General features: G+C 46.8%; 1 protein-coding gene across 1 annotated transcript in view; it reads left to right on the top strand.

The window, feature by feature from the left end:
- Window positions 1-15020: 15020 nt before the first annotated feature.
- Window positions 15021-24676, top strand: part of LOC147701799 (sacsin-like) — a 305895-nt gene continuing 296239 nt past the window's right edge. The window contains 1 exon segment of the mRNA XM_086930425.1: window positions 15021-15149. The gene's annotated coding sequence lies outside the window, so the exon portion shown is untranslated.

Genomic DNA, 24676 nt, shown 5'->3' with positions numbered 1-24676 from the left:
TGATCCTTGGAATGGGCACGGAACATCCACATGGACATAATCTGGATGCAGAACTACATGTACACCTCTAAAAATTGGATAATGAAATAAATCACAATCAAAATCTGGATATCTATCTCTGTGTAAATAAGATGTAAATGATGTAATGTAAGATAAACCTTCTCAAACTATAAAATCAAATTCCATCGACATGATAGCAGTATCACATGTGCATAGGGAAAGAAAAAAAGAAAGGAAAGGAGAAAAAAAGATGAAGATAAGGACAAAATAAGGGAATATGGAGGATGAAGAATTAAAATTGTACATTAGGGAAAATTAATGTAAATATGGCATACAATCATGGCTCTGACAGGAAACTTTCAAATGGATATGATATGGATCAAGTACTTTACAGAAATATCCATTGAAGGGAGCATGAAAAGAACATATGATCACAAAAAAATTGAAATTAAAATTAATAATGAACTCTAGTGACTGATCAAATACTGTTCGAGGACTCGGCCATTTTTTGCACAAAACTTTTTTGCACAATATTTCCACTTTCTCTCCCCCTTTTAAAAAATGTACAGTTTTTATACACATTTTATTTCTCCTACCCTTGATGTCCTTAGATCTCTTTGTGAATTGAATTGGCACTTTGCACTTTATCGATGTAGTCATATGCATAAGGAAAAAAGTACTTTACAATGTATAGTAAAAATGCAAACAAAGATAAAGTTATGTAGAGAATGGCGATCAGTTGTGGCCTAAACTGTGAATGAAGTCGGTAGTCTAGTTGTTTTAATTATGGAAACAAATGATGGTTTGAGCACTGAGCACTTTAAAAAAACGTTCTAGACAGCCAGGACTCTATGGTCCAGTTGAAGACTGATTGCAGTCGAAACGCGTAGGCCGTCCATTTTTGCACTATTTGTACATGGTGTACTTAAAATAAATAACATTTAAACTAACCTACTGTTGTGGTGCCGTGACTTCCGTCGACAAACACGAGGACGTGAAGATTCGAAGAAATATATATATACATATATATATATCCATAAACACACATAATGATTGGTAAAGGCATACGTTGTAAAAACGTATGCGTTGTAATAAAATGTGCTGTAAGAAATACGTGCTTAAGGCATGCAATGTATTTTCCTGCATTGTTCGGTCGCACTACCATGGCAAAGCATGTACCATCAACCGAAAATAGCTGTTGAGGGTCCTACAGATTTTTCTTATCGAGATCCCTCCAAAAACACACAGTTCTACTCTATTTTGATTTTGTTGCCATACACATGGAAGCTGAGTGGGGTCAAAATTACTTGATGCTTCTCTTTCCCTATTTTGATATCTACTGGCTGCCAAATGGTTGTCATAGTTGACACCTTCTAACAGTTCTACGTAAGGGTTTGTAGCAAGAATCATTTTCCATTTTTGGCATTTAAACACCAACTGCTCATTGAAACTACAATCCCAGAATGCAATGTGTGGTTGGTTAAAAGGCAGAATAGATATTTAGTGGCTAACGTTGTAAAAAGCCACATGCCAACTAAACATTCTATACCACAAAGCTTTTCACATCACAAAAGATGAGAACACAAGGATTGTGAGACAGAGAAAGGGTATTCGAGGGAATTGAGACAAGGATGCAAGAAGGAAGCCAACAGTGAGATAAGACAGATGGGGGACAAAAATGAGTGAGGGGAAAGAAGAAGGGGGTGAAAAAAGAGATAGGAGATAGAGTGGGTTGAGACAGAGAAACTGAGGAGAAAGGCAGAGACAAATTGAGAACTGAGAGACTAAGGTGAAAGCAGGGAAATGAAGGAAGCAGAGAAAGGGAAGGGTAGGACTGGAGTAGGGAAAGAAGAAAGGAGGAGGGAGAAATGGAGGTAGATGAGGAGACAGGCAAAGAGGAAGAGGAGTGAGGCAGGAAAAGGAAGATAAAATAAGGTTCATGGGGCAGAAAGACAAAAAAGGAGGTGACAGAGGGAAAGGCATATAAAAGTAGGGGAGAAGAACTAGACAAGGAGAGAAGGGAGGAAGGAAGAAGAGATAGGGTGGAGAAGGTTGAAGAGACCAGTGCTCGAAGATGGAAGAGTGGAAGAATAAAGAGCAAGTGAAGGAGAGGGAGAGAATAACCTATTGGTTCCAGAAGAGAGAATGAATGGAGGGAATTGGGGGCCAGAGAAGGAGAATACGGGGTACGAATTTGAAATGGTGATGAGGGAAAGGACAAGGGATGATGGGGAGGAGGAGGAGAGGGTGTTGGGAGTTTTCCAGTCGGTAACAAGAGAAGAACCGAGAGCTCCTTACACACAGTACCTTAGGTCTCTTGTAGTCCAGCAGTCTAGGGGCTGATCTAGAGGTGGGCAGTAATTAACAATCCTCTGATTCCTGGTGGAAGTACTAAATGTGGAGGAGAACCCGCACATGTAATTTCCTCCTTCACATAATGAATAACATGGTGTGAAAATGCAAGTGTACTATCAGCTTATTTTCAGATGTAGTAAAAGAGCCACTCTTGTTGTTTGGCACCCTATGATGACCTTGAAATACCACTATTTTAACTGACGAGCATGCGGGTGTGTGGGCCTGTGTAGGTGAGTGTGTGTGTAATAATAAAATTATCTTAATTGGATCCCCAAAGTAGTTTTATTTTGGGGTCCGGAAGATAAATTAAAACAGAATGTCCTGGAGCTATTCCTGATAATTAATAATTAATTAATTTGGGGGAAAGAAGTATGTTCCAGCTGCTCTCAGTCCGTGTAAATGATATGCAAGTGGAAAAGGGTCAACATGTTTTGCGCTTATGACGGGCCCCTAATGGATCCTCTGTGCGCTTCGTCACGACCGTGAATAAAGTGATGTAAATCCGTGGTAGTCAGGAGAAGACACCCTGTACTACTACCACCATACATATATTAAAGGTCAGCATGCGTCTGAGCGCTAGGAGATACGTATTATTCGTATTCTCGTAATGCCCAACACCTCTGTCAGTAAGGGATGGCCGTGCCAGCGAATGCTGCAGGTGAAAGTGACCAGAATTTGTCCCCTTCTCGTGTCCGCGTTTAAACCTGCTCTTCCGATCAGGATCGCCGGAGGTGCACATCCAGAGTAATCATCTGCTGTATATATATGTATATCTTTCTGATCTCTTGCAGGATGTCCAGTATATCACATGTTATTTGCTGCTTGTTCATTAATCAGTATTATTGATGCATGTAGATTATAGTTTGCTACATATATTTGAATCTTGGGCATTTGGCATCTGAGACAGCCTTTGTTTAGAGAGCATTGTGTAATATATCCCCAAGCCTTATTCTAAAAGAGAGAGAGTCCCTGCATTTTATTTTACTTGTTCATTTAAAAGTGTTTGATACTAATGAATCTGCATTTCCTCATATATTTGGCCTACCGTTCACTAATAAACTTGTGTGTGTTATTTCAAAGCACCTGAATTTGTTTTTTGCCTCCAAAGTGGGAGTGCTGTGCAAACGTGTATGATGTAAAGGTGCAGTGATACATTTTCCTCTCTTTAGGGGAGCGCAGGGTTTGGGTGTGTCCTTTTTGTGAAAATCAGATTCATTACAGATGGCCGGTGGAGCCAGGCACCAGACTATGGCCTGCTCCTAGCACCCCATGCCTCTGGTTCCTTTCACTAGGGCTTTTGTGGTTATACTAGACTATGGAGCCTAGGTGCTGTAAGCTGCTTCTGTGTTTGACTCGACAGACTGGGATAAAGCAGAAAATACATTTCAGAAAAGCTAGTGATTTCTAAAAGTAATCTCTTTATATAGATGTAACTGCTTTGTTCCACTGACAATAAAATGTCACTTGAAGAGTCACACATAAATAAGGCACTAAAATGTCAAACCTAAACACATTGAAAACGAAGAAATATCCTGCTTTACCTAACTGAAAACTCAGCAGGTATGGAACGCTTTAAAGAGAGAGAAAAAAATAGTTCCCTTAAAGTGAGCAGTAGACAGATAAAAGCCAGCCTGGTAAAAAGGATACCCGCCAGAGGCTTAACAAACAAGAGGAATGATAACTATCAAATAAGAAGCAAGGAAATAAGAGTGACAATATATCCAACTAATGAAAGAGCTGTACACCCACTATAGGTTTCACTATAGGTTTCAGAAGACTTGGCGCGAGGTCCAGCTCATAGGCGAGACCTGAATGGCGTAAATAAAACGTAATAAAGCTCCGAAAACAGAAGAGGGGGAGGCTGAGCAATCAAACCTGTGCCGGTCGGGACACCACACATGGAGAATTCGGCCAGAATAAGAAGTAACAGAGTTGTGAATAGCGTGTATCGTTTCATTGTGAGAGTCCAATGCTATCTTTTTTGCTGCCTTTTTGTGCAGCCATTGAAGGATCTAGGTTCCACGTTCTAGAGACTTAGGAACCCTTGGTTGATGGCTCGTTGGTGCCTGCTTAAAAGTGTAAAGGGGAGAAAAGTCAGTTGCCAATTATACATCGCCATTCCTGTTACCCATGTTACTAAAGGAACACAGACTCTGAATCAAAGTTTAGTGGGTTAATTACAAAGCCAAAAAAAGTTGAACATACAAACACCTCAAGAAGAGGGTGTCAAAATGCATGGGGACTAATACAAAGCCAAACCTACTGGCGAAATGTAAACAATACAACACGCACAAAATGACCAATTCCAATAACATTACGCAAAAGATTACTGAGCCAACATCAATAGTTCTCTTCATTGGAGGTTCGTAAGTAAAAAGCATTAGTCTGTCCCTACACTACCACTAACATGACATCCCTACTTAGCATTCCCCAGGCAAATTCAGGAAAGCGTGTCAGCCTGTGACGGCTTCCTAATAAGTGCGCTCATGTTGAATGGGTCAAGTAGCATGAGGCTACAGAGCTCGCTCTAAGATGCTCTTTCCTCTCTGCAGTCCTGGCCGAAGTCTCCCTGTACTCTGTCCCTAACACCAACACAAAAATCATAGGAAACACCCATCGTTACATTGCACGACCGCCCCATTCAGCTGGGCACCTCCTCGTAGGTAGCTTTCCATGCGGTCGTGATGCTCCCAGGCTCTGGCTCGATGACCTTGATTCCTAGGCCTTCTCCAGTGAGAATGAACACCGTCCCACGTTATCAGTACCGCTTGCTCAAATGTATCTTCTCCTCCCTAAGCCTAGCCCCTAAAAGTAACGCATTATTCTAACTAGTAAACATGAATTTCTCCACCTGCAACAGAAACATGAGAAAGAGCAGACTCTGCATACACATGAATTATACTAGCAAACTTGTCTAGAGAGCTAGAGAAAAATACACGAAGCCTACAAATTCGGCTAATTTAAGAAACAACATGAAACTTCACTAAACACTCGTATGCATGAGCACTATTACTGTGCACGTTTAAACCAATGCATTATATAATAAATAATTAATTTCTCATTAGTCACTTGTAAAATCAAAACATTAAGGCTTCACCATGTAGAACGCGATTACAATGTTATTTTCTCTGCACTATACGAAAATATCTCTATCACTTCACATGTTATTACATTATATTCTAATAACCAAATGTTAACACGACAAAGGATTATTTATGTGTAGGTGCGCACTACTCGTGATTATAATGCACCCCTCCAAAAGAAAGAGCACAATCGCCTTCTATCACCATCATGTCAGGGCACAGACTAGGGGAGCAGTTTTAATAATATTTGTAACTATGAGACCGAGGAAGATGACTATTTATATTTCTGCTGTGTGTTTGACTGTCTGTATTGTTTTTAATATTTGTAAACAATATAAATCGGAAATTTCCTTTTTAAAGATATTTGTTTTATATCTAAATAAAGATTATTATATATGTCAGGGCACCAGGCCCCGCCGCTCCTGTGGATCATCCCTGAAGACCTATCAACTCACATAGCACCACTGTGTGTCACACCATACTTGCTCCTTTCACAAGGTCACATGGTGAGTAGCCGATATCACACTGTGGGCACACAATTAGCTGGAAATCCCTGCAGAGAGCAGGGATTTCCAGCTAAATGTTTGAAGGTTTAGCTCAGCCAACCTCCATTAGGGGTTGTGAAACCTCTCCAGGACATGGAGGCAGGCACAAAAGCTTTGATTTTCTGTTTTAGGAGGGTTGTCTCTGACAGTGCTCGGAGTTAAGCTCCGCCACTTTCATGACCACGCCCCCTCGTCGGAAAAAAATATCACAAGTTGGCAGGTGTGTACCACTTTCTCTGGTCTTGTCATTAAGAAACACAACCTGTGCTAATACCTGGGACTGACGACGAAGTTGTGAAACGAAACTGAACTGGCTGTACGTTCGATTTCCTCCTCGGATTGCACTATAAAATGAAGGGCGGCCAATCCCTGCAGCCAGAGGGTAGGCTGAGCTACTGTGTTACCAGCAACGGGTATAAACACCCGCCTGCGGGCGATGTTCCTCCTACCCCTTTCTAATTCCGTAGGTTCCTTAACTTAATACTTTGTTTTTAATTCTAAATATTATATACTTATTTCTTCCTGGTGGACCCTCGGACCCTGCCCCAATCCTCCCGGGCTTTCAGCGGCTCGCCAGTTTGACCTTGGACTCCACCTGTCTCATAGGTTTCTGATGCCCTGGAGCGGATTCCGAATCAACCCATCTGTATTGCAGAGGTCTCATCCCGCCATGTTACGGTCGCCGCCCCAGCCCTCCCAGCTGCTTTGATACATTCCTGAGATACACGAAGGTAAGACTGAACCTGATGCACTGGGTAGGTCTGCTGTAACACTTCTGTGAACCGGTGGGTGTCGGGGGGCCATGGACAAGAGGTATCGCCTCGCCTAGGGCGACTGCGTCTGGGGCCATGAACAAGAGGTATCGCCTCGGCTAGAGCGACTGACTCCGGAATCTGGGGATCACGGTTCGATCCCCTGGTGCCGGCGGCAGATTAGCCCAGCACCATGTGACTCTGGGCAATAGCTTGCTTATTCTTCCGATATCCCCCGGCGCCTAGAGACCCTTGCGGGTGATTGTGCGCTTTACAAAAATAAAATGTGGCTTTATCGGCGCTCGAAATTAAGAGTTTTGGCCCCAGAGCGTAAAAACAGCTAGGCTTCTGGGTATAATTCCCAAACAGCAGGTTAGCTGCTCCCAGAAATAGGGAACGGAAGACGAGTGACTGCCAATAGAGGGAAGGAAGGGGACATGCCTTGGAGCTGATCTTGGGCGCAGGCGTGTGGGGCCCCGTGCGTGCTCACTGGTGAAAGGGGCTGAGGCGCTTCATAGAGTTTAATTGTAGCTTTTAAATGTAGCGCCCCCTTGATAGTCGTCCATTTCCGGTGCTCCCAAGTAGCGTCTTGGATCCGAAAGCAGAGGGCTGACCGGGAGCAGTGGGAGGCCGTCAGCGGGAGGGGCGGGGCGGGACATACATCGACCCCAAGTAACGGCAAAGTGGTCGGCACGTGTGAACCGAGGCTTCTGTGAAACTTTGTGGATGGGACTTGGGGTGGGCCGGTGGGGACTTGGGGTGGGCCGGTGGGGACTTGGCGCGGCCAACGATGCTAAAGCTTGCTTCAAGCCTAAAGCAAACCTTAATCTACAAGGGATGCCGAAGGTGTGTGAACGGGGCCGAGGCTGTCACTCGTGAGGGATGGAGCGTGGCGGTTGTTCTGACACCCATCATTTCAAAGATGCGTAGACGCGTGTTGTATCTTTTGTTAAACGCAATCACGTACCAGTTGTTGAAGCGCATTACGGAAAGTACTGGAACTGTGACCCCGAGTGCAGTTGGGGGGGGGGGGGGGGGGGGGGTCAGACTCTGAGAGTGTGGGAGGCGGAGTCAGTCGGGGACCCTGACGTCAAGCTCATGAGGCAGATGTAACTGCTTTGTTCCACTGACAATAAAATGTCACTTGAAGAGTCACACATAAATAAGGCACTAAAATGTCAAACCTAAACACATTGAAAACGAAGAAATATCCTGCTTTACCTAACTGAAAACTCAGCAGGTATGGAACGCTTTAAAGAGAGAGAAGAAAATAGTTCCCTTAAAGTGAGCAGTAGACAGATAAAAGCCAGCCTGGTAAAGAGGATAACCGCTAGAGGCTTAACAAACAAGAGGAATGATAACTATCAAATAAGAAGCAAGGAAATAAGAGTGACAATATATCCAACTAATGAAAGAGCTGTACACCCACTATAGGTTTCACTATAGGTTTCAGAAGACTTGGCGCGAGGTCCAGCTCATAGGCGAGACCTGAATGGCGTAAATAAAACGTAATAAAGCTCTGAAAACAGAAGAGGGGGAGGCTGAGCAATCAAACCTGTGCCGGTCGGCACACCACACATGGAGAATTCGGCCAGAATAAGAAGTAACAGAGTTGTGAATAGCGTGTGTCGTTTCATTGTGAGAGTCCAATGCTATCTTTTTTGCTGCCTTTTTGTGCAGCCATTGAAGGATCTAGGTTCCACGTTCTAGAGACTTAGGAACCCTTGGTTGATGGCTCGTTGGTGCCTGCTTAACCCTTTCGATGCTGATGACGAGCTCAGCTCGTCATCACCCACGGGTGGCGTGTGCTGATGACGAGCTGAGCTCGTCATGTATCGTGGAAAAGGGCAAACAGCCGCACAGCGCAAAAATCGCCGCAGCATCGATGCGGTTAAAAGTGTAAAGGGGAGAAAAGTCAGTTGCCAATTATACATCGCCATTCCTGTTGCCCATGTTACTAAAGGAACACAGACTCTGAATCAAAGTTTAGTGGGTTAATTACAAAGCCAAAAAAAGTTGAACATTCAAACACCTCAAGAAGAGGGTGTCAAAATGCATGGGGACTAATACAAAGCCAAACCTACTGGCGAAATGTAAACAATGCAACACGCACAAAATGACCAATTCCAATAACATTACGCAAAAGATTACTGAGCCAACATCAATAGTTCTCTTCATTGGAGGTTCGTAAGTAAAAAGCATTAGTCTGTCCCTACACTACCACTAACATGACATCCCTACTTAGCATTCCCCAGGCAAATTCAGGAAAGCGTGTCAGCCTGTGACGGCTTCCTAATAAGTGCGCTCATGTTGAATGGGTCAAGTAGCATGAGGCTACAGAGCTCGCTCTAAGATGCTCTTTCCTCTCTGCAGTCCTGGCCGAAGTCTCCGTGTACTCTGTCCCTAACCCCAACACAAAAATCATAGGAAACACCCATCGTTACATTGCACGACCGCCCCATTCAGCTGGGCACCTCCTCGTAGGTAGCTTTCCATGCGGTCGTGATGCTCCCAGGGTCTGGCTCGATGACCTTGATTCCCAGGCCTTCTCCAGTGAGAATGAACACTGTCCCACGTTATCAGTACCGCTTGCTCAAATGTATCTTCTCCTCCCTAAGCCTAGCCCCTAAAAGTAACGCATTATTCTAACTAGTAAACATGAATTTCTCCACCTGCAACAGAAACATGAGAAAGAACAGACTCTGCATACACATGAATTATACTAGCAAACTTGTCTAGAGAGCTAGAGAAAAATACACGAAGCCTACAAATTCAGCTAACTTAAGAAACAACATGAAACTTCACTAAACACTCGTATGCTTGAGCACTATTACTGTGCACGTTTAAACCAATGCATTATATAACAAATAATTAATTTCTCATTAGTCACTTGTAAAATCAAAACATTAAGGCTTCACCGTGTAGAACGCGATTACAATGTTATTTTCTCTGCGCTATACGAAAATATCTCTATCACTTCACATGTTATTACATTATATTCTAATAACCAAATGTTAACACGACAAAGGATTATTTATGTGTAGGTGCGCACTACTCGTGATTATAATGCACCCCTCCAAAAGAAAGAGCACAATCGCCTTCTATCACCATCATGTCAGGGCACAGACTAGGGGAGCAGTTTTAATAATATTTGTAACTATGAGACCGAGGAAGATGACTATTTATATTTCTGCTGTGTGTTTGACTGTCTGTATTGTTTTTAATATTTGTAAACAATATAAATCGGAAATTTCCTTTTTAAAGATATTTGTTTTATATCTAAATAAAGATTATTATATATGTCAGGGCACCAGGCCCCGCCGCTCCTGTGGATCATCCCTGAAGACCTATCAACTCACATAGCACCACTGTGTGTCACACCATACTTGCTCCTTTCACAAGGTCACATGCTGAGTAGCCGATATCACACTGTGGGCACACAATTAGCTGGAAATCCCTGCAGAGAGCAGGGATTTCCAGCTAAATGTTTGAAGGTTTAGCTCAGCCAACCTCCATTAGGGGTTGTGAAACCTCTCCAGGACATGGAGGCAGGTACAAAAGCTTTGATTTTCTGTTTTAGGAGGGTTGTCTCTGACAGTGCTCGGAGTTAAGCTCCGCCACTTTCATGACCACGCCCCCTCGTCGGAAAAAAATATCACAAGTTGGCAGGTGTGTACCACTTTCTCTGGTCTTGTCATTAAGAAACACAACCTGTGCTAATACCTGGGACTGACGACGAAGTTGTGAAACGAAACTGAACTGGCTGTACGTTCGATTTCCTCCCCTGACTGCACTATAAAATGAAGGGCGGCCAATCCCTGCAGCCAGAGGGTAGGCTGAGCTACTGTGTTACCAGCAGCGGGTATAAACACCCGCCTGCGGGCGATGTCCCTCCTACCCCTTTCTAATTCCGTAGGTTCCTTAACTTAATACTTTGTTTTTTATTCTAAATATTATATACTTATTTCTTCCTTGGTGGACCCTCGGACCCTGCCCCAGTCCTCCCGGGCTTTCAGCGGCTCGCCAGTTTGACCTTGGACTCCACCTATCTCATAGGTTTCTGATGCCCTGGAGCGGATTCCGAATCAAACCATCTGTATTGCAGAGGTCTCATCCCGCCATGTTACGGTCGCCGCCCCAGCCCTCCCGGCTGCTTTGATACATTCCTGAGATCCACGAAGGTAAGACTGAACCTGAAGCACTGGGTAGGTCTGCTGTAACACTTCTGTGAGCCGGTGGGTGTCGGGGGCCATGGACAAGAGGTATCGCCTCGCCTAGGGCGACTGCGTCTGGGGCCATGAACAAGAGGTATCGCCTCGGCTAGAGCGACTGACTCCGGAATCTGGGGATCACGGTTCGATCCCCTGGTGCCGGCGGCAGATTAGCCCAGCACCATGTGACTCTGGGCAATAACTTGCTTATTCTTCCGATATCCCCCGGCGCCTAGAGACCCTTGCGGGTGATTGTGCGCTTTACAAAAATAAAATGTGGCTTTATCGGCGCTCGAAATTAAGAGTTTTGGCCCCAGAGCGTAAAAACAGCTAGGCTTCTGGGTATAATTCCCAAACAGCAGGTTAGCTGCTCCCAGAAATAGGGAACGGAAGACGAGTGACTGCCAATAGAGGGAAGGAAGGGGACATGCCTTGGAGCTGATCTTGGGCGCAGGCGTGTGGGGCCCCGTGCGTGCTCACTGGTGAAAGGGGCTGAGGCGCTTCATAGAGTTTAATTGTAGCTTTTAAATGTAGCGCCCCCTTGATAGTCGTCCATTTCCGGTGCTCCCAAGTAGCGTCTTGGATCCGAAGGCAGAGGGCTGACCGGGAGCAGTGGGAGGCCGTCAGCGGGAGGGGCGGGGCGGGACATACATCGACCCCAAGTAACGGCAAAGTGGTCGGCACGTGTGAACCGAGGCTTCTGTGAAACTTTGTGGATGGGACTTGGGGTGGGCCGGTGGGGACTTGGGGTGGGCCGGTGGGGACTTGGCGCGGGCCGGTGGGGACTTGGCGCGGCCAACGATGCTAAAGCTTGCTTCAAGCCTAAAGCAAACCTTAATCTACAAGGGATGCCGAAGGTGTGTGAACGGGGCCGAGGCTGTCACTCATGAGTGAGGGATGGAGCGTGGCGGTTGTTCTGACACCCATCATTTCAAAGATGCGTAGACGCGTGTTGTATCTTTTGTTAAACGCAATCACGTACCAGTTGTTGAAGCGCATTACGGAAAGTACTGGAACTGTGACCCCGAGTGCAGTTGGGGGGGGGGGAGGGGGGGGGGGGGTCAGACTCTGAGAGTGTGGGAGGCGGAGTCAGTCGGGGACCCTGACGTCAAGCTCATGAGGCAGATGTAACTGCTTTGTTCCACTGACAATAAAATGTCACTTGAAGAGTCACACATAAATAAGGCACTAAAATGTCAAACCTAAACACATTGAAAACGAAGAAATATCCTGCTTTACCTAACTGAAAACTCAGCAGGTATGGAACGCTTTAAAGAGAGAGAAAAAAATAGTTCCCTTAAAGTGAGCAGTAGACAGATAAAAGCCAGCCTGGTAAAGAGGATAACCGCTAGAGGCTTAACAAACAAGAGGAATGATAACTATCAAATAAGAAGCAAGGAAATAAGAGTGACAATATATCCAACTAATGAAAGAGCTGTACACCCACTATAGGTTTCACTATAGGTTTCAGAAGACTTGGCGCGAGGTCCAGCTCATAGGCGAGACCTGAATGGCGTAAATAAAACGTAATAAAGCTCTGAAAACAGAAGAGGGGGAGGCTGAGCAATCAAACCTGTGCCGGTCGGCACACCACACATGGAGAATTCGGCCAGAATAAGAAGTAACAGAGTTGTGAATAGCGTGTATCGTTTCATTGTGAGAGTCCAATGCTATCTTTTTTGCTGCCTTTTTGTGCAGCCATTGAAGGATCTAGGTTCCACGTTCTAGAGACTTAGGAACCCTTGGTTGATGGCTCGTTGGTGCCTGCTTAACCCTTTCGATGCTGATGACGAGCTCAGCTCGTCATCACCCACGGGTGGCGTGTGCTGATGACGAGCTGAGCTCGTCATGTATCGTGGAAAAGGGCAAACAGCCGCACAGCGCAAAAATCGCCGCAGCATCGATGCGGTTAAAAGTGTAAAGGGGAGAAAAGTCAGTTGCCAATTATACATCGCCATTCCTGTTGCCCATGTTACTAAAGGAACACAGACTCTGAATCAAAGTTTAGTGGGTTAATTACAAAGCCAAAAAAAGTTGAACATTCAAACACCTCAAGAAGAGGGTGTCAAAATGCATGGGGACTAATACAAAGGCAAACCTACTGGCGAAATGTAAACAATGCAACACGCACAAAATGACCAATTCCAATAACATTACGCAAAAGATTACTGAGCCAACATCAATAGTTCTCTTCATTGGAGGTTCGTAAGTAAAAAGCATTAGTCTGTCCCTACACTACCACTAACATGACATCCCTACTTAGCATTCCCCAGGCAAATTCAGGAAAGCGTGTCAGCCTGTGACGGCTTCCTAATAAGTGCGCTCATGTTGAATGGGTCAAGTAGCATGAGGCTACAGAGCTCGCTCTAAGATGCTCTTTCCTCTCTGCAGTCCTGGCCGAAGTCTCCCTGTACTCTGTCCCTAACCCCAACACAAAAATCATAGGAAACACCCATCGTTACATTGCACGACCGCCCGATTCAGCTGGGCACCTCCTCGTAGGTAGCTTTCCATGCGGTCGTGATGCTCCCAGGCTCTGGCTCGATGACCTTGATTCCCAGGCCTTCTCCAGTGAGAATGAACACCGTCCCACGTTATCAGTACCGCTTGCTCAAATGTATCTTCTCCTCCCTAAGCCTAGCCCCTAAAAGTAACGCATTATTCTAACTAGTAAACATGAATTTCTCCACCTGCAACAGAAACATGAGAAAGAACAGACTCTGCATACACATGAATTATACTAGCAAACTTGTCTAGAGAGCTAGAGAAAAATACACGAAGCCTACAAATTCAGCTAACTTAAGAAACAACATGAAACTTCACTAAACACTCGTATGCTTGAGCACTATTACTGTGCACGTTTAAACCAATGCATTATATAACAAATAATTAATTTCTCATTAGTCACTTGTAAAATCAAAACATTAAGGCTTCACCGTGTAGAACGCGATTACAATGTTATTTTCTCTGCGCTATACGAAAATATCTCTATCACTTCACATGTTATTACATTATATTCTAATAACCAAATGTTAACACGACAAAGGATTATTTATGTGTAGGTGCGCACTACTCGTGATTATAATGCACCCCTCCAAAAGAAAGAGCACAATCGCCTTCTATCACCATCATGTCAGGGCACAGACTAGGGGAGCAGTTTTAATAATATTTGTAACTATGAGACCGAGGAAGATGACTATTTATATTTCTGCTGTGTGTTTGACTGTCTGTATTGTTTTTAATATTTGTAAACAATATAAATCGGAAATTTCCTTTTTAAAGATATTTGTTTTATATCTAAATAAAGATTATTATATATGTCAGGGCACCAGGCCCCGCCGCTCCTGTGGATCATCCCTGAAGACCTATCAACTCACATAGCACCACTGTGTGTCACACCATACTTGCTCCTTTCACAAGGTCACATGCTGAGTAGCCGATATCACACTGTGGGCACACAATTAGCTGGAAATCCCTGCAGAGAGCAGGGATTTCCAGCTAAATGTTTGAAGGTTTAGCTCAGCCAACCTCCATTAGGGGTTGTGAAACCTCTCCAGGACATGGAGGCAGGTACAAAAGCTTTGATTTTCTGTTTTAGGAGGGTTGTCTCTGACAGTGCTCGGAGTTAAGCTCCGCCACTTTCATGACCACGCCCCCTCGTCGGAAAAAAATATCACAAGTTGGCAGGTGTGTACCACTTTCTCTGGTCTTGTCATTAAGAAACACAACCTGTGCTAATACCTGGGACTGACGACGAAGTTGTGAAACGAAACTGAACTGGCTGTACTTTCGATTTCCTCCTCGGATTGCACTATAAAATGAAGGGCGGCCAATCCCTGCAGCCAGAGGGTAGGCTGAGCTACTGTGTTACCAGCAGCGGGTATAAACACCCGCTTGCGGGCGATGTCCCTCCTACCCCTTTCTAATTCCGTACGTTCCTTAACTTAATACTTTGTTTTTAATTCTAAATAAATATTATATACTTATTTCTTCCTTGGTGGACCCTCGGACCCTGCCCCAGTCCTCCCGGGCTTTCAGCGGCTCGCCAGTTTGACCATGGACTCCACCTGTCTCATAGGTTTCTGATGCCCTGGAGTGGATTCCGAATCAACCCATCTGTATTGCAGAGGTCTCATCCCGCCATGTTACGGTCGCCGCCCCAGCCCTCCCGGCTGCTTTGATACATTCCTGAGATCCACGAAGGTAAGACTGAACCTGAAGCACTGGGTAGGTCTGCTGTAACACTTCTGTGAGCCGGTGGGTGTCGGGGGCCATGGACAAGAGGTATCGCCTCGCCTAGGGCGACTGCGTCTGGGGCCATGAACAAGAGGTATCGCCTCGGCTAGGGCGACTGACTCCGGAATCTGGGGATCACGGTTCGATCCCCTGGTGCCGGTGGCAGATTAGCCCAGCACCATGTGACTCTGGGCAATAGCTTGCTTAATCTTCCCGATACCCCTAGCGCCTAGAGACCCTTGCGGGGGATTGTGCGCTTTACAAAGAAAAATGTGGCTTTATCGGCGCTCGAAACAGGCCCGGACTGGCCGTTGAGGGCAGAGCGTAAAAACAGCTAGGCTTCTGGGTATAATTCCCAAACAGCAGGATAGCTGCTCCCAGAAATAGGGAACGGAAGACGAGTGACTGCCAATAGAGGGAAGGAATGGGACATGCCTTGGAGCTGATCTTGGGCGCAGGCGAGTGGGCGGAGGGGCCCCGTGCGTGCTCACTGGTGAAAGGGGCTGAGGCGCTTCATAGAGTTTAATTGTAGCTTTTAAATGTAGCGCCCCCTTGATAGTCGTCCATTTCCGGTGCTCCCAAGTAGCGTCTTGGATCCGAAAGCAGAGGGCTGACCGGGAGCAGTGGGAGGCCGTCAGCGGGAGGGGCGGGGCATACATCGACCCCAAGTAACAGCAAAGTGGTCGGCACGTGTGAACCGAGGCTTCTGTGAAACTTTGTGGATGGGACTTGGGGTGGGCCGGTGAGGACTTGGCGCGGCCAACGATGCTAAAGCTTGCTTCAAGCCTAAAGCAAACCTTAATCTACAAGGGATGCCGAAGGTGTGTGAACGGGGCCGAGGCTGTCACTCATGAGTGAGGGATGGAGCGTGGCGGTTGTTCTGACACCCATCATTTCAAAGATGCGTAGACGCGTGTTGTATCTTTTGTTAAATGCAATCACGTACCAGTTGTTGAAGCGCATTACGGAAAGTACTGGAACTGCGACCCCGAGTGCAGTCGGGGGGGGGGGGGGGGGGATGTCAGACTCTGAGAGTGTGGGAGGCGGAGTCAGTCGGGGACGTATGTCAAAAAAACGTATTAACTGTTTTGTGGCACGCCTTTCACCTACAGGTAGCTGAATATAAAATATACTGTAAATAAACAAAAGGAATCCACTCCTTGGGTATAAGGTGTATCCTCCAAAATTGGGGAACACCCTTGTTGTTTTTGGTCCCCTCACACACCAACAGGCCTCTTGGTGTCATGCTTCATCATCGGGGTCATCGTATCCCTCTACGGGATACGGCGTGCTGCGACCTACGGATACGCGGGAGCACTTAAGATGACTATGTGTGGTGTGGATGGGGTATTGAAAATGTGAGTGTACGGTGAGGTTTAGATCTAGGTGAGTGAAGTTTAAAAGTACCTGGCTCGTGGAAATCCTTAATCGCCATCCCTCTGAGCACTCCAACAGTTCCTGTGCTGTTGGACACAGGATGTAAGAATATTAAAGATCAAGCCCGGCTTCGCCCACTCCTCTTATGGACACGTATCTGGAGGGGTGAAGAGCTAAAATCGTATGCTGAAGGGTTGGCTGAGATAATGAGCCTGGGCGGCTGGGCAAAGATTAAGTGGTTGAGAGACACCAAAAAACTTTTGGAGGAACTTGGACTGGGGGACTGTTGGTTATCAAGATCGGCTCCACGAAAAGAGGTGCTGAAAAGAATATACTGGAACTGGGTTGCGGATCAGTTAGTTATAAACTCTGGTCATTGTAAATCTACAGTTGCCTTTTTAACAGTAAAAGATGCAGTAGTTTACGAGCCTTACCTGGACCTAATTACCCTTCCAGCTGATCAAGCACTGTATTTTAAATTCAGAATGGGCTCCCTTCCAGTTGGGGCCCTGGTGTCAAACTGGAAATCAGGTGCTCACACGTCCCCTTTTTGTGCATGTTGTTCCACTAGGATAGAGACCATTCCGCATATCCTGTTCGAATGTCCGGACTATGCCAAACCCAGGAGTTTTTGGCTTAAACCCCTTTGTCGCAATATGGGCACGCGTAGCTATCTAGTAGCCCTTCGCATCCTAATGACGGACACTTCCCTCCCCATTGTTTGTGGTGTAGCCAAATTTTTAAAGCAATTTTGGTTGATCCGATGCAAGAGATTGTCAATAGCGGTTTAATTCATTTTTAGCTAATTTATTCTGGCATTATATGTCCTTTTATCTCTCTTAAATGTGCATTCAATATTACGGTTTAAAAAAATGCTTTTTCTAGTTTTGTAAATTGCTGTATTCTGTGTACGCTTACAAGATATCTTGCATATCGAATAAAAGCTTCAACCACTACTCGACGGTGCCTGAGGGGTCAATGTGGAGCTTGAACCTCTTGCCCTTGAGCTTCCCTAGTCCTTCCAAGAGAGTTGGAAAATCCTTCAACATAGCCTCCGCATGGGATTCATGAACTTGGTTAGTGAAGAAAAGCTGGAGGTCTTCGGCCGTGTGGCAGCTGAGCAAAGTCCCTTTCTTGCCCTCCGTGATGTGGAACCTCGCCTCGGTGGAGTAGCTTCCAGTTGCAACGGTGGTCTGAATGACGCCACGGAGCGGGAGTGGGTCTGTTCCTCCTTAAGTGTACATCCGTGCTGTGGATGGCGCAAGAGGAGGTTTCGCTGACAGTCGCTCATACCGGTCGGAGTCTATCACGTTGGCGGATGCCCCTGTGTCAATGAAGGCTTGCACATCAGTGCCTTCAATGGAGACTGAGCACATGGGAGGATGCCTCCGCTGAGTCCATGTCCGGCTGACGTATGACACCACGAATACTTCTTCGTTGTCGTCCTCATACACGGGGCGTCTTTCTTGTGGTTGGTCGTCTGGTACTGGCTGTGGGTCAGCAAGGGAGAGTTAGCAGATACGCTGAGACATGCTTCTGGATCTTGGCGCCGTTGATCGAAACAGCCCACCGCGGCACACTTTGGCATAATGGTTTAGCTTTCCACAGCGAGAGCACGTTTTCCTTTTGCCCCGCAGACAGCTGTCGTTGGGCGATCCTCGCAACAGTATCCACACGGTCCACTTGGTGGGGGTCTGAGCGCCTGGCGAGGCGTTATGGGGTGTCGTTGGATTGCGTCGACCTTCTTCTCCTTGACCGGCGGGTGCCTGGACGCCTGCAACGGGGCGACCGGTGTATGTAGGGCGGTCTCCATCTCTTCTGCCCTGGCGTCTGACAGTTTGTGGGAGCGGGCTAGCACCAGGATCTCGTCCAGCGAGATTCTGTGTTGCCAAAGGATGAGCTTCCTCAGGAGTCTTGAGCGGCATCCCACGATAATCTGGTCCCGGATTTCTTCTCGCTGGTCTGTGAAGGGGCACTTGCACGCCAGCTGGCGTAGCTGCGCATAGAACATGTCGACAGATTCGGCATCAGTCTGCCACGCCCTCTTAAACTTGAACTTCTCGAAGTCGTGGTTAAGCTGCGGGTCAAAGTGTCTGTTGAGTGCGGCGACCGCCGCCTCGTAGTCGTCTTCTCCGGTGTTGGGGAGCGTTTCAAACAAATCATAGATTTCTGCGCCTCCATAGTAGATGAGGAGTGACAGTTTATGGTGCCGTCCGTCTCCCTTGTCCCCTTGAAGTAGTGGTCGAGTCGTCCAACCCACGCCTTCCACCTTGGCATGGCAGTGGCGGGGTCTGAAGCTTCACTAAATGGTAGCGGTGCAACCTGCCGTGTGCGTGTGCACTGGTGGTGGCGGGTTGATGCCAGTGGCCTGATTGCGCCCTCCATCTTGCAGCGCGGCAGCACCTGTCGCCGCCGGATTGCTCATCGCGGCTGGGCAGTGGAGTGTGAGCGCAGGGGCGCGGCTTGCTTGCAGGCATGCAGCTTAGGGTGTGTGTCCCAGTAGGTGTCCAGTGAAGTAGTGTGGCTCACTGGTTAGAGGCGGCAGACCTGAGAGCAGAGGACGGCCCGGGACCAGGGTTCGATTCCCGGCGCGGCAGGTTTCTGGACCAGGGTCAGCGGACTCGATAATTCTCTCGCCTCGGTGCCCACTCTGATCAGCGATCACACTCGGCAACTCTGGGCATTAGCTTGCCTCATCTTCACTAACGGCCCCACCAGACCGCCGGGGATGCCTGGTCTCACCCTGGAGATACCCATTAAGGGACCATCTCTCAGGGAAGCCAGGAAGGGTTATGCCTATACATTTACATTTGGTACTTTCACCCTAATGTGGCTGCTCACGAGTGTGGGTGGGGCATGATCGGCTCACTTGCGCCCTTCTGTGGGGTCTTGGAGCAGGATCGGGTGAGGTGATCACACAAGCAGAGTCTGTTGATCCCGTGCCCTCTCTCCTTCCTTTTTTGTTTTGTTTTCAGAGAGTCTCTCTTGCAGCTACCAGTGCTTGGTGGAGAGCCAGGGGGGACACTCCTGCTTCACCACCCCACACTTTAAACTGTCCGGGGCCTCCTCTGCAAGGATCCTGCAGAGTGGGAGCGTGTTAGGGCAAACAGAGCAGTTCCTGGGTGCAGGCGGCGGAAGGGGCAGCCCCAGGCTTGGGGCCTTGCTGCCTAGAAGCCAAAGTGAGGAAGGCCAGGGCCTGCACAGAGGAGGGACAGGCGCGGGGACCACCACGTGTAAGGAGCGGCATGTGGGCAGGGTAGTATAACACTTACCCCCCCTTTGAAGGGCGCCGCGCCAGTGAGCTCCGCCGGCTGAGCGCGCTCCCGATGGACAGGGAGGCGCGTGGGCGGGCTCGAACTTGCAGCGCTCAGCAGCCTCAGATGACTGCAGGCTCACAGCGGTCGTGGACACCAAACCGCTAGGAGCACAGCGGGTGGGCTCCGCTCTCTTTTCACTGCTATGACGTGGCACCAGCAGGAGCAAGGCAAGACGCGGGTGGGCACCGCGTGCTCCTCGACGAGCAGTACTCGAGGTAGGCAGGCATGCGTGTGGTGCAACCGGCCTCGTCGTCAATGCTGCGCGGCCGGGCCCAGGTCATATTAGCTGCAGCTACGCGATAATTAACACACAGGGAGTCCCACTTTCACTCTCGGCCGGAAGACCCCGAGCGGTCTCCGGCCCCTTTATTTATACCCTCGGGGCGAGCCCGCCCCGAGGGGTGGGGGCATGCATGGGTACACAGCAACATTGTTTGCAAGAGCCCGGGTAACTCGCTACACCTATGTCTACACCCTTCTTAGCATGGCCGAAGGTTGAGTGTAGCAGGCTCTGGGCCGAGTGAATGCACTTTGTAGCCAAGACGCACACCCTGCCAATATGCCCTTCTGTGCATACTTAAAACTTTGCATAGAGCATTTTGGAGCCATGATTAGTAGGCACAGAGAACTACTGTAGGGCACTTTCGGTATCCAGAGCCCACTGTTAATTTACAGCAATTTCTGAGGCCATGGAATTTGGGTAAAAGGTATATCCTAAGACTGCAATATATGTTCAGAACCTGCTGTGAAATGCTCAAACCAGTCTCCGGTTCTCCGCAAGACCGATGTACACAACGTGCATGCTCTTTGGCAAATGTCATACAAGATACTATGAAACCACATTTTTCTCTACAACTACAATTTCATGTAAATTCACGAAATTCTCATGGAAATAAAAAAAAATATACACAACTTTGCAGACTCTATCTAAGTCTCAGTAGGCTTTGCAACCACAGGAACTTACCGTGTCCTGTTCACAGCAGTAAATAACAAATGAGAAAAAAATGTAAAGTTGCAGCCAAACACACTGATTGACCCCTATGTCCAGAAGGGGACGGGCTGAGGCCTAATCTCCAGAGCTGCTGACTTCTGACCTGGGGAGAAGGGCTCAGTGTTGGTAAAACTGACTTAAAAATAGAATGTAAATACATGACGAAAAATGGCAGGAATCCGATAAAATAAAACATCCCCATGTGCTACTATTGGGATGACCGACTAGGAGGAACTGTGAACAAGTTGGATGGCCAACCAAAAGGAACAATGAGTGAATTCAGATGGGAGGGAACTAAGCACCCAAAGGTGGGATCATTACAAGCAATGCACAACAAAAACAAAATGGAAATGGATGGGTGTGCTTAAAGCCGAAAGAAGAGAGAACAGCATGGCTTGCAGACAGCACATGGTTTCTGCCTAGCCTTGACCTAAAAAAATACATTGCACACAGTAGAAATGGACTGTTGCAAAATTATTTAAATGTATAATGCTTCCAAAAGATGTTTTTGTAAGACACGAACTGTATCTAGTGTAAATCTTTTTATAGGTTTAAAAGGATAAGTTGTAGATCCTGTCAATTAAAGCATGTTCTGGGTTTCTAGCAGAATTAAGCCTTGCTGATTTACCAATTGTACACATTTACATTTCTTTCAAGTAGCCCGCACCCTGGAGCGAAAGCTTTTTTCTATTTCTTTAGCTGCCTCTTCTTTTTCTCACATCATGGTAGAGTAGTCGCTTCATCTCTTTTAACATGCAGCAACTTAACTGTTTAGGAAGTCATTTAAAAAAAAATATTGATTGGAAACTGTGCTGTTGGACTTGGCCCTTTTTGCAGGCCTATCCCCAAACTTTTTGCTTCTTCCTCCTATTTTTTCCTGACTTGTGTTTGTTGGTTTTACGACTCTGGGCACTTTACCCCTGCTAATCAGTGCTAAAGTGCAGATGAACCCTGTGTAAATTGTTATTATGATTGGTTCTCCCTGATTGGCATATTTGATTTACTGGTCAGTCCTTAGTAAAGCTCACTAGGTGTGCTGGGGCTGGTAAATCAAATACCACTATTGGGCATGCGGCACTGATTGTGCCATCCACATGAGAAGTTCTGAAACGGTAACTCAAACCTGTCACTACAGTGTCTGTGCGCAGTGTTAACTGCCATGGCGACTTGGCAAGTCAGGCCCTAAACTTCCCTTTTCTTACATATAGGACACCCCTATGGTAGGCCCAATGTAACCCTCTGGGCAGGGTGCAGTGTTTGTGAAAGGTAGGACATTTACTGATGTGTGTAACGTGTCCTCATAGTGAAATACTGCCAATTTCGTTTTTAACTATTGACAGAATGGGGAATGCTTTGTAACATTTTACTAGCATATCTTCCTGTACGGATAAGATGGAAAAATAAAGTTTAGGCTCTCTGAACTCAGAATTTAATAACACATCTTTTACTAAAGATGGTGTTTAAATTGTGTGTTTGAAAACGGCACTTTTAGAAAGGCATTTTCTTTTTTAACCATTCTGTGTGCCTCTGCCTGTTTGTGTATTGACTGTCTGGTTTTGGAGTGACAGGGGGGGGGGGGGGGTGGCCTTGATGTGTGTCCTGCCTTTCCTGAATTTGTCAGGGCTGGGATGAATAGACCTGGGCTGCATTCAGAGTGGGGGGAAGGAGTTCTCACTAGCACCTGGATAGGCCTGGTCTGCATGTGAGTGGTGGGTGGAGATTTCTCTTGCACCTGAATAGGGCCTGTCGCTTTACATAATGCTGTCTCCACCTCCTGCCGGGCAACTGCATAAGAGAGGACAGAACTGGTTTGGACTGGGCTCAGAGACCCTTGCACAAAGAGAACAAAAAACATTTTGGGGTATAATATTGGACCTAAAACTACTGAACTTTAGATTACTTCTGAAATCAAGAGGAACCTTTGCCAAGAAGAAGAGCTAGAGAAATTGAGGTGAAGTACTACCCTTGCTATGTGTCTGGGGTTGGCCTGCAGTTGCTGTTTTCTGCCAAGGAAAGAAGAAGGACTTTGCTGTGTGATGTGTCCCCTACTTGAGGAAAGTCTCCAAGGGCTTGAGTAGAGCTTGCCTCCTGTTTTGAAATCTCAGGAACACAAAGACGGCACCCCCAGCTCCCCTAAGCTTCTTTGCTGTGAATAGGGATTCCCTTGTGTTTATCTGGGGAGTTATGACCTGGCAAGAGGTGCCTGTCTTGGACCTCTGTAGGTTGTTTCTGCTATTGGGAGCTGGAAAAGCAACGCAACAACAAGGAAATCGACACATCGCTCTCCATGTGACCGTTTTTCCAACGCAACGGCGTGGTGTGAAAAGAATCTCCCCGCATTGCTGCACCACTGCCAAAACCAATGCTGCGCTTGTCGCCGCGAGAAGAATCGAAGTATCGAGGGATCGCGGCTGAAACGGTCGACGCAGTGCCGCTCGCCGCATCGTTCGCCGCTGTATCCTGGATTTCCACACATTCTCCCTGTGTGGCACGTTTTCCCTGAAGCATCACCCGCGGATCGGAGTCCTCTCAGAATTGACGCATCACTTCCCTCTCCAGACCGGACCCGACGCATCACTCTGCAGTGTACAGGGGCACTGTTGCATCGCATCCACGAAGGTCTCGGGAACGATGCATCTCTTTGTTTTTCGACGCTTCTCATCGCTGCAGCTGTTTGGCTTGGTGAATTTTGTCACAACAACAGGTACTTTGCAAGAAATCAAACATCTATAGTTTTCTATGGACTCAATTGCTAAAACCTTTTGAAAGTAAGTTTTCTTAATAATTGTATGTTGGATGTTTGACGTTTTGGCCTTGTTAAGTTTAGATACAGATACTTTAGTTTTCTAAACCAGTGTGGTGTCCATTTGTGGTGTTATCACTGTGGTACTGTGAGTGTTGGTAGAAATACATTACACATAGCCTTTGGGATAAGCCTGTCTGCTCTTGCCAAGCTACCACGTGGGTGAGCAGGGGTTATCTAAAGTGTGTATCCCCCTTATCCTGACTAGAAGCAAGGGTCCCAATTTGGACAAAGGTACCTACCTCTGCCAACTAGAGACCCCCATTTCTAACATGTGCTAATTAAATTAATGAAGCATGGGAACATTGTTCCTTTGCCCACTTCAACCTCTGCCGTAGGCAGAGTATGGTTATAATAACAAGAAAGCAACAACCTGTGTTTTCCACCTTTATGATGGGCCAGTAATGAATCCATACATTACATTAGGCAAGATACATGTAAAATGTGGCTCTTTCTAGAGAAATATATCTCAGCAGACAGGATCAATTAGTATTTTTATAGCGCACTACAGTTAGTCAAAGGGGTATCTGGGCGCTGTGGACGCTGCATCTTCGTCAAAGAGCCAGGTCTTGAGTTATTGGTGTCCTGGGGGAGGATGAGGTAGTGGGAGGAGGGAAACGGTTGGAAGAGGTCAGAAACCAGCAGAAAGAGGCAACGGTCTGAAATGAGCAGATAGAGGCAAAATAGAGGTCAAACAAGCAAAAAGAGGCAAAATAGAGGACAGAAACGAGAAGAAGGAGCCAAAATAGAGGTCAGAAGCAAGCAGAACGAGGCAAAATTGAGGTCAGAAGTGAGCAGAAAACAAGCAGAGGAGGCACCAGCAGAAGGCAGCAGAGGGTAGTAGACTAAGGGCAAGCTGGACAGGGGAGCTGTCGCAGGGGGAGCTGGCATGAGGTCCAGGAGAACTGACACCCACCGTACCCATCAGTAGGCTAACGATATGCAACCAATGCCACGCCCAGGTCCTAGCAAAGTGAGATATGCACACTGCTACCTACCTATAAGT

Source organism: Lissotriton vulgaris, chromosome 7 (genome assembly GCF_964263255.1).
Source record: "Lissotriton vulgaris chromosome 7, aLisVul1.2, whole genome shotgun sequence".
NCBI lineage: Eukaryota > Metazoa > Chordata > Amphibia > Caudata > Salamandridae > Lissotriton > Lissotriton vulgaris.
Note: the sequence above shows the minus strand (reverse complement) of the source record. Positions and strands in the feature narration are given on the sequence as shown.